The following is a 10,973-nucleotide window of genomic DNA, read 5'->3' on the forward strand; positions in this document are numbered from 1 at the left end:
CAACTGGCATATCATATGCAGCAGCAGGACCGTGATAAGCTGTAGAACTGGGACTTATCAATGAGATCTGGAAAACATTATGTATTGATAGATTGAGAATGGTTGATTTTCCTTAACCGTCTGCCATATATTAGATCTCTCTCCTTCAAGTTCTCCTGTTAATTCAGCAAAGGAAACATAGCAACACAGCAATCTGTAAGGGTTCATCTTGATCCATATTTGTCTTCTTCTGAGGATTCTAATTTGTGCCACTGATCATCAGTACTACAGTTTTTGTATTTTGAGACACTTGTACCGTTCTTATTTTATGGATATCTGCAGTTGTTATATACTAGCTGACGGATATTCCATCCTACTGTCAGGGAGCTGTCAAAGTTTCAAGTTTCACAATTGGACAACAACCTATCATGGATGCATACCTTTGTCTTTTACATCTGATGCAGGAATCACAGTTGGTAATTAGAATAAAACTTATTCTCTGTCTTTGGCATTGACCAAATTTTATTATTTTAAAAAACTATTTCTCACTACTTGTGTTCCATAATGTCACTTCTTCATGTATGCAGAACAATTGTAAACGCTTGCCACTGCCGCATTCTTCAAGTTGTTGTTTCTCTTTTGTGAGTTGAGATTTTTGTGGAAGCGAGGCGTGAACTTTCAGTTCTTTGTATTTATTTTCTGAGTAAAACTTTTGCTTAGCTGTTTGTAATGAATTTCTGTCCTGTATGCATACCTTTGAAATTCATAACTTGAGATTCACATTGAACATTTATCACTATGAATGCACTTATACCTGAATCTCGGGCCACTCTGTATAGGATGATACCTTTTTTTAATTTTAAATTTTGAATTGCTTCCCCAATTTAACATGTATCTTTGTTACTTGGATTACCTGTTCTGACATTCCTACATGAAATGCTAAGATTATGATCATTTATTGCATGAGCTTGTGCAACGTTGTGCTGTTGTAGTGTTTGGCAGTATATGTAAGGTTCATTCTAGTAACAGAAGATAATAGTATACCAGAAAACATAATCATGAATCTTTTGAGAGGATATACAGTTGCCAGTTCTGCTCCAGAACAGTTGCAATCCTAAGCTATCCTCTTCTTCTGTATTTGAAAGAAAAGCATTGTGTACTTGTAAATAAGATTTCTGATAAAAACATTTGATGGCGTATAACTTTTTTATGGAATAAATGTTTCAACTTATTAGCATTAGTATCAATTATATTAACCTAAAAGTTATGGATATTTATTCTTAGTAGGGAAGTAGTGCTACTTCACACTCACACATCTTTATGGTTTACGTTTTCAGGTGGTATCCTTCTGGGAGGTATTCTGATCACGTACGAGTTCCCTAAATTCCTTCCAGTTATTACTCTGGTTGTGCACTCCTACTGGATACCTCAGATTGCCACAAATGTTTTTCGTGACCCAAGAAAGCCACTACAGCCTAGTTACATTATTGGAATGAGTGTAACTCGGCTTGCAATTCCTTTATATATCTTTGGATGTCCCCGCAACTTCATGCACATTAAGCCTGAAAGGAGTTGGTGCCTCTATTTGGTGGGTTTTGCTGGGTTGCAAGCAAATATTCTTTTACTGCAGCACTATCTTGGATGTCGATTCTTCATTTTTTGGCATGTTTGATGTAACTTTTCACAATATATTAGTTCATGCAACCCTTCTCTATTTTGTTAATTTTATGTAACTCTTCCCTGTTTTTATATAAAATCAAGGTAGAGAATGCCTAATCCCTGTATATTGTTGTAAAGAGAGTGCCAACCAATATCTGAGGAGCTGCAATAATTGTAATGCTTAAAGGATTCTTAAATAAATGAGGAACCGCACAATCAATTTCATACTTAGGATTTCTCACATAGATGTGATCAAACATCACTCTAAATCGCTTGTGTTTTTCAAAAAACCTTGATGTAAATCGTAATATGTTGTCAACATTTAGGCAGGGAATCGTGATATGTTTTTTAGAGTGTAGTATTGTGTCAATTTAGTTGCTGGTTCACTTGATCATTATAAATAGCAGTTTCCAGAAAAGATCAATTGCTTTATTCGAGTCCTGTCTGTATAATGCTTTTTTTCATTGTTGCTTGCAACTTTTGTCTTCTGTAAACCTTGGCTTCACAATTTTTTCATCAAATTATGAAAATCATATCCTAACTTTGATCTTTTTCTTTCATAGATCCTCATGCAGATGTTTCCACTAAAATATAATTACCATAAACGGATCAGGATGTAAATCATGCCAGTGACTGTGTCATTTGCATGACGCCCATTGATTTCACTCAACATCCAGATTTTTGCATGGTACTTTGGACAGCTTTCAGCTTGAAGTTTAAGGCTATGTAACTAACGTTGTCCGAACCTATATGTCAGGTAACGCCATGTGAACATGTCTTCCATTCACATTGCTTACTTAAGTGGATGGATATAAGATGGATTGCCCAACCTGCAGGCGGCGACTTCCACCAGTGTAGCTAAGGGCCGGAACCAGAAATTTTTTTTGGAAGGCCAAAATATAGAACATGACTTTTGAAGCCAAATTTTTTGAGACATTATGGATTCGCAAGAACCATACTGTGAATTTATGTGTATAAAACCTCAAAATGTGTAAGGTTTGTGAATATATCCGGGGCACATCAAATTATCTAATCTATATTATATATAGTTACTCAAATGAGATGCCTAATTATATTGAGATATGAGATCTAATCTCAGTCCTTTATTTTAATTTTTTATAATTTTTTTAATCCTTACCACACAATTATTGCTCCAATCCAACAGTTTTTTATCCTCCCTCTCATCGACACCACCCCAACCCGTGCACTCTCTCTCCACCTCCACCTCCACCACCACCACCACCTGACGCCGCTGCCGCTCCATCACTCATCGCCGGACTTTTATATCTCTCTCCTTCCCCCTCCTCTCTCTCTCCATCTTCATACTTTCAAGGAATGAAAAAGAAGCAAAAAGTGCACTAAAAAAACTCAAAAGAAACTTAGGAAATGTGCTGCATTAGTAGCTCTTTTACCATGATGATTAATAGACAAAATCTAAGAAATGCGGACAAGACCACAAGTGTTGAACAAAACAAGCACATCTCTATTAACATTTCATTCATGTCTCAATAGGTTGAACAAAGTTTATGATAAGCACCAAGACAGAAATTTTCCAACAACAAGGATAAAACAAAAATTATAAGGATACCAGAAATGAAGGTGGTCCTAATCGGTCCAAAGGCAAGACAAGAGGATGGAGGAGTGATCCAGGAGAATGGTGAGTGGATGATGTGGAGAATGTAGCTGACATGGACTTCTGATCAGTAAATACTAAATACTTTATTAATATTTGACGAAATATTTTTTTTAAGTTGGTCGTTTTGAAAATTTTGATTGATGAGTACAATATACTTTAGCTCAATTGCGTTTACCAAGTGAAAATTCTTAACCGTAAAAATATAAAAAGTTTACATGCATTTGGGTGAGTTATCCATCAAAAAGCCCTCCAATGTATAAAATTACTTGAGTTCAAATTTTACTTGCAATTTTACTTTTTTAACATTCTACATCTTCAGTTCTTCTGCATTTTAAGTATCCAATACAAACATTTTTTTACATCCATTCAATTATATAAACATGGGCAAGTTAGCTCAGCTAGCCTGTACTCAGCATCCTTCACAGTTCCCGAATTGATCATTGTCTCTATTGTAAAACTACACAGGGACGATTTTAGGGGGAATGGGGTGGCCATGGTCCCCTCAAAACCTCCCCACGAGCTTACATTGTTCCAATATATATATATATATATAGGGTCTTACTCAAATGAGAACTCATTTTAAAATGAGATATGAGATCTAATTTACACCACACAAAATTTAAAACTACTTTTAATCTACACCACTCATTTTAAATCTCAACATCATCTTCACCAACTATCATCCCCCATCTTCTTTCTAAACCAGCCAACCACCGCCGCCTCCAATCGTCGACATCACCATTTCCGGCAACCACTACCTCCGGCGACCTCCAGAAAATCACCACTGTCAAACATATAATCACCGCTGTCAAAATAAGAGATCACCGTCGGAAACATAAAAATCACCCCTCCGGGCACCTGTAAAAACAAATCAACATCGGAGAAAAAAAATCATCACAACTGGTCACCACTTTTATCCACCAGATCCGGCCACCAACTCCGTTCATCGACTATGATCACCAATATCATCACAAAAATTACTAGATCTAATTATCACCTCCTTTTATATTTCATCATCTCTAACTATCACCTCTTCCATATCTTCTTTCTGCTTACCACTACTCCAACCACCATTTTCGGCCACCACCGTCGCCGACCGCCACCGCACCACCACCACCGGCAGCCACCGGAAAATCACCATCGTCAAATACAAAATCACCACTGTCAAATCAAAAATCACCTCCGGAAAATAAAAAATCACCACTAAAAATTGAAAAATCAAATCCAGAATAAAAAATCGCCTTCGACAACCTAAAATTACCACATCTGACAACTATTTATGTCCACCAGATCCGGCTACCAGCTCCTTTCATAAACTCGACCACCATATTTAAATTTAAATCACCAACGAATAAACTATAAGCACCAAAATCGAATCACACAACCGAAAAATCATTAGACGACCTCAATCAATCCCAACAATCATCACAAACTCTAATTAACTAATTAAAACTACAGAGATGTTGCATAACACAAAAACAAAAGTTGTGATAAATTAAATATGTACAGGTTGAACGAATTTTTTACAATGGGGGTATAGAGGATGCCATGTAAATCTCCGTCATCAGTGATTTTGAAACTGAAGTGGTTGTTAAGGATTGAGATTCGGCATCGACGGTGAATGTTCGGTGGGAAAGAAAACAAGCAGTGTAGAGAGTTGATGAGTTGGAGTTTAAAAAGAGGTATGTGATGTGTATTGTAAAAGATGTAGAGGAGGTCAGGCGGCAATGGTGGATGGTGGTGGCGGAGGTGAAAAGAAATGGTGGAAGTTTGATGAGGCGGCTGCGACGGCGGGTGGCGGAGGGTGGGGGCGGTGGAGAGAGAGAGTGTAGAAGGTGGATATATTATGTATGTATATAAGTGTGTGTGAATGATTTGTGGCAGGTGAGAGGTGAGAGAAACGGAGGAGATGAAATTGGCAGGAAGGAAGAAGGGATAAGAAATGTGTGGTTTAGATTATAAAAAATTAATAAAAATTAAGGGCCGAGATTAGATCTCATATCTCACCAAAATAGAGGTTCTCATTTGAGCAATTCCCTATATATATATATATATAGGGAGTTGATCAAATGAGAAACGTGAGATATGAGAACTATCTCAGCCCTCTATTTTAAATTTTTTATAAATTTCTTTTAATCCCCACCACACAATTATTGTTCCAACCCAAAAATTTCTTTATCAGTCCCTCTCATCAACACAACCCCAACCTTTGCTCTCTCTCTCTCTCTCCACCTACCACCCGATGCCGTCGCCGCTCCATCACTCATTTTCGGACTTTCATCTCTCTCTCACCTTCCCCCTCCCCCTCTCTCTCTCTCCATCTTCATCCCCTACCTCCAGCTCCATCCTCATCGCCGCCGACGTCTTTCACTTAAAAATTAACGACTACAAAGATATACATAGCCTCCGATTTATATTTTGATCACAAAAATTCCACTAGCCTTTTATCATGTACGGATATAATTTATCACAAAATTGCATTTTCTTTGTTGTGTATTAGTCATTTTAATTTAATTGTGGTGATTTTGGCTTGTATTTGGCGATTCTTATGTAATTGGTGGTTTGTATATATGCTCGTGGTAGTGATATTGTGATAATTTTTTTTAAATGTGGTGTTCTTTAATTAAATTTGGTGGTTTTGGTAATGATATTGGTGATTGGAGTTAATGATGGAGTTAGTGGCCGGATCTGGTGGGTAGAGGAAGTGATCAATTGTGGTGATTTTTTTCTCCGACGGTGATTTTCTGTTTACCGGTGGTCAGATAGAGTGATTTCTGCTATTATGATGGTGATTTCTTATTTTGGTGATTTTTCATTCTCTGGTTGTAAGTGATATATATTTGACGGTGATGATTATTGTTGGTCGCCGGAAATGTTGGTCGCCTAAAATGGAGGTCGGCGGTGGTTGGAGGCGGCAGGTGGTGGAATTTGAAAGAATAGGGTGATAAAATATTTTAAATATTAAAAATTAATGTGTGGTAAAGTATTAAATAATATATAAGAATCAGTGTTATGATTGAATCTCATATCTTCACATAAAACAGGTTTCTCAGTGGAGTAAGATCCTATATATATAAGTATAAAATGTGTATATTAATAATACTTTTTTTTAGTTTTTGAGTTATTTATAATTTTTAATCTAGGGACTACAACTGTTACTAACTATTGGAGTACAATGTTGCCAAGTTAATATGAAATTGAGTGAAATAAAATATTAATATCCATGATGATTTGACAAGGTTAACACCTATTTTGGCAATCCATTGTTGGAGATGCCTCCAAGATTTGTGAATTTATATGGGGATCATAAATTTATGGGAGGACGAAATACACTATCTAATCAATTTTTATACATAATTTGGAACATTGTAAGCTCCATGAAGAGGTTTTGAGGGACTATGGCCACCCATGCCCACCTTAAATCCGTCCATGTGTAACTTGATACAATAGAGGAAAACAATCAATCGAGAAAACTCTGAAGGATGCGGATTACAAATTAGCTGTAGCCTAGCTACTTGCTCATGTTTGTATAATTGATTGAATGAATGTAAAATGTTGTATTGCATACTTAAAAATAGAAGAGCGGAGGATGTAAAGTGTTGAAGAAACGCCGGTTGTGATATGTAGTTAACCAGTCAAATACAATAAAGTAAAATTTAAGTGCTTCTGATGATAACTCACATAGTGACGAACTCATGCACGCACGATGCTTAACTGTAAAAAAACTCTTTATGAACTTATGTAAACTTATTAGTTTTTATACTAAGGAATTTTCACATGATAACTGGCATTGAGCTAAATCATTACGCCCTTTTTATATGACGCTTTAACTTTTACACACATTTCATTGTTTTTTAACTAGGCAGATAAAGTTTATTTGCACAATTTTCTTTCTGTGAATAAAAATAGATAAGTATTTTAATTCACAAAAACAATTTAAAAAATTATATTTCTAAATAAGCGGATTGAAATATGTGCAAAAATTAAAGCGTTATATAAAAAAATAGAGGTTGTATTACAACAAAATTTTGAGTAGAACTACCAACTGAAAAAAGTATTAACTGAAATGAATTAAGTAAACTTTTACATTGGTTAAATCATTGGTGTCGCTAAATCTTAACATAAAATGACGTATTGAAATAGAGTTTAGCAATGAATTCATTACTCAAATTTGTTTCATCTTCAATGTAGAGGTCAACAACTAATTTTATTGTTTTAATTATTTAGATATTAAATTAATTTAATTAAAAATTGAACATGCTCATTAATTTGTATGGTTATAAAAATATCATATTTTTAATTTAATTTTATTGTAACTCCAAGTTTAATACAAAAACTCCCGAATCGACTCCAAATCTAACTATGACTCCAACTCGGTCTGAAAATACCAAACAATAAGGCCTAGTCACAATGAACCAAGGCCTACATATGTTATGGGATTTTAGGTATTTCCCATTATACATGTCTCACTTGAATTTTAGAGTGAACAAAGAGCGAAAGCTCGAGTGTTCCACCGTGGATGCCAAACCCTTCTTGCAGTACTCCCAAGTGAACTGGTATGTCCGGCTGGTGTTCCTAATAATACATCCCCTGTAAACAACACAATTAAATGTTATTAGACATTTATACACACACCTAAGGTGCCATAAATAGGTAATGTAAACTCTAATGAATGGTAGGAATTTCCAGATACATGATTCTTGATGAGTAAATAGACTCTGTGAATATAACACGTGCAAGGACGATTTTAGGTATTTCCGATTATTACATGTCTCACTTGAATTTAGGTATAGGTATAGCCTTGGCTTACCCTCTTATCCACCAAGGACGATAATCCATCGGATTACATGATAAGTGATCCACCAGACTACAAGGTAAGTGATTCCAAGCATACAACTTTAAATTGGAGAATTACCTCCAAAGTTTCTCAATGAGGATAACCCATTGAATACAGAAACAAAGCTCTCAATTAGAATAACCCATTTAATAATTAAAAGCTATATCAATAAAAAATAATCTTAAAAGAGAACAAATATATACCAAAAAACTTATATATCAGCATTCAAACAACATATTTCTATATCTACATCTACATCAACATCAAAAACTATCTACTTACAATTACATTCCTAACCTATCTAGCTCACTAAAGGCGCATTCCCCAAGCAATTCTCCCCAGATGGAAATGCTGCGAAACCATAAATAGTATCAGCTGAAGCAAAGTTCGTAGCATCACGTACAACTTCCACAAAAGCTCTAGCTTTGTCAATGACTTCATAGATCTTGCCTTTGTGTTCTCTAGTCGCAGAGCAATATGAGTTAATAATCAGTCTAAAAGCAATACAACCGAATATTTAGCACAAAGCTTGAAAATTAAAAAGTTATCTCTAGCCGCTATTGCTTTAAAACTTTACAGTGAATAAATTCTCTCTCATAATTTGCTCAACAGCTCGGATAATGACTAAAGTAGGGTGTCCTGGACCTTGATTAGGAACCATTGCTCTCAGCTCAACTAAATCATAATTCGAAATAGGGTAATTCAAAGAGCTTTCAAGATAAGAAAAAAATCACTGATTAAGGCTTGGTTGTAGCTGCTAGAGTGAGAAGAAGAGAATCTATCTAAAACAACTTTACCAAATTAGCCAGGGTCGTGTCACATCAGAATATGTTTGTAGAGCCTTTCATCTCAATTACAAAAATATATAAATAATAGTGTAGCGAAGCAATATATGAAACTTACCTTATTATGAACACTAAAAAATCCGGTAATTTGGAATGTGGCTCCTGACAAAACAAATAATCAATAACACTTCTGGATAGTCCTGCTAGAGTAGAAAGGGGTATCACCAGTAGCCGATTCAGGAATTTATCAAACATACAATTTGTTGTGAAAATCCCATCCGAACAAAAGTCATCCCAATGGATGCTTCCTGCTGTAGTAGCGCCTATAAGTAAGAAATTTGGTGACACTCTTGACCAGAAAAAATACACTTATAAGCTTAAATTTGGACAAAAAAATGATTAGAGCAGCTCCTAATTTATTCTACATCATCTGGATTCAAAGAGATGCAAAAAAGAGTAACCGTGAGAAAGATGAATTAAATATGTACATATCCACACACATGAGATAAGAAATCAGACCAGCCAAGTATGAAATAATTTCTAACAGTAACCACCTACTCACCTCTTCCAGTATAATACCGATCCCATTTCACGGAGTGTAAAGTAGATTTGCCGTTACAGGATCCATATTCAACTCCTTCCGACTTGTTGGTAGAAGAACCAGCTCCAAAAGTCTTATCCTTGTTGTAATGCTTCCCTTTCTTTGAAGACTCCTCCTTTCCTTCATCCACCGACTCAACACCCTTGCCTTTCTCTGATCTGTTTAGTTCAGGATTCTTACCCTTCTTCTGTTTCGACTGCTTATTAGTTCTAATAGCATTTAGACCGCCAAAATATTTCAGGTGAATAGATATCTTATGTTCATAAAATAATAACTTTCCACACCAAATGCACTTATGTTTAGCTGGCATAACATTTTTCCTCTACTCAGCTTCAACAATAGAATATGTAGTAATAACAAAATCATAATCTGAGAATTCATGAAGGGTTTTGCCTCTGTTGCCTCCATGACACACTAGCACCTTGTTGCTACCTCTTAAGTTAAATCGATCAATCTCATTTACCCATTAAATCACAACAACAAGAGGACATATCACAAGGGTAGCTTTAACTTCTGGCAACCCTGATCAAAATTTACAAGTATGTCTGCCATAATGGAATCCCCAAACAACAGGTATCCGAAGATCCCAATGGTAAAGTAGATTCCTGAGCAAAGTACTAGAGAAATTCGAACAACTGAGGTCATATCTGATGCTTCCCTAAGCGCCCCTCCAATAATATGAACTGAAATTAAAAACATTTTCATAAGTAATTTCCTCAGAAAATTAGTGTCATTTATAAGAGTACTTTGTTTCTATTAGTTGTAACTAACCATTGAAGTGAAAAGTGAATGTAGTGACGGTGACTGGAGATGAAGCGAAGAGGTTAAAGAAGGAGGCTCGATTGTCCAACTGAGGTATGAGCTTTGGTGTATTTGTTTTGCCTTCTAAGAGTGCTGAGATTGCCATTCCTGAGCATATCCCCACAAACACCAATGCTAACAGAACTGATACTGCTGAACAAAACCTTAATGATTCTTTAAAACAAAAACAAAGAACACGGATACAGGGATCACTAAACTAGAACATAGCTAATGTATGTACGAGAGAGGTCTACATTGATTATTGTATTGACCTACTCGACGGAACAAAACTAGTGGTAGTGAAATGAATATGAGAGTAAACAAAAGAGCGAAAGCTCGAGTGTTCCACCAGTGGATGCCAAACCATTCTTGCAGTACTCCCAAGTGAACTGGTCTGTCCGGACTGGTTTCCTGATAATACATCCCCTGTAAACAACACATTAAATGTTATTAGACATTTATACACACACTCAGTGGCCATAAATAGGTAATGTAAACTCTAATGAACGGTAGGAATTCCAGATACATGATTCTTGATGAGTAAATAGACTCTGTTGAATATAAACACGTGCAAGGTTAGCTTAAAGTAAGTTGATTCCTACAAAATGTTCAAACACCTTTGCCTTGCCATTTTAGCACTTCTTCCCTGATAAGATGTCGAACCAACATATCGTC

At 35.8% G+C, this 10,973-nt stretch overlaps 1 long non-coding RNA gene and 1 pseudogene across 2 annotated transcripts; one reads left to right on the forward strand and one right to left on the reverse strand.

Annotated features, from left to right (window-relative positions):
- Nucleotides 1-1,316: 1,316 nt before the first annotated feature.
- LOC141704126 (transmembrane E3 ubiquitin-protein ligase FLY1-like) lies at nt 1,317-2,496 on the forward strand (annotated as a pseudogene).
- A 6,985-nt stretch (nt 2,497-9,481) lies between these two features.
- LOC141704132 (uncharacterized) lies at nt 9,482-10,608 on the reverse strand. Of its 2 annotated transcripts, none has more exons than XR_012567839.1 (3): nt 10,575-10,608; nt 10,269-10,472; nt 9,482-10,180 (listed from the first exon to the last, which is right to left on the reverse strand). It is a non-coding gene; the product is annotated as an uncharacterized LOC141704132 (long non-coding RNA). The 2 variants fall into 2 exon arrangements; XR_012567840.1 differs by having other exon boundaries at nt 10,571-10,608.
- Between the last annotated feature and the right edge of the window lie 365 nt (nt 10,609-10,973).

The sequence above is a fragment of the Apium graveolens genome, unplaced genomic scaffold (assembly GCF_009905375.1).
Source record: "Apium graveolens cultivar Ventura unplaced genomic scaffold, ASM990537v1 ctg7441, whole genome shotgun sequence".
Lineage (NCBI taxonomy): Eukaryota > Viridiplantae > Streptophyta > Magnoliopsida > Apiales > Apiaceae > Apium > Apium graveolens.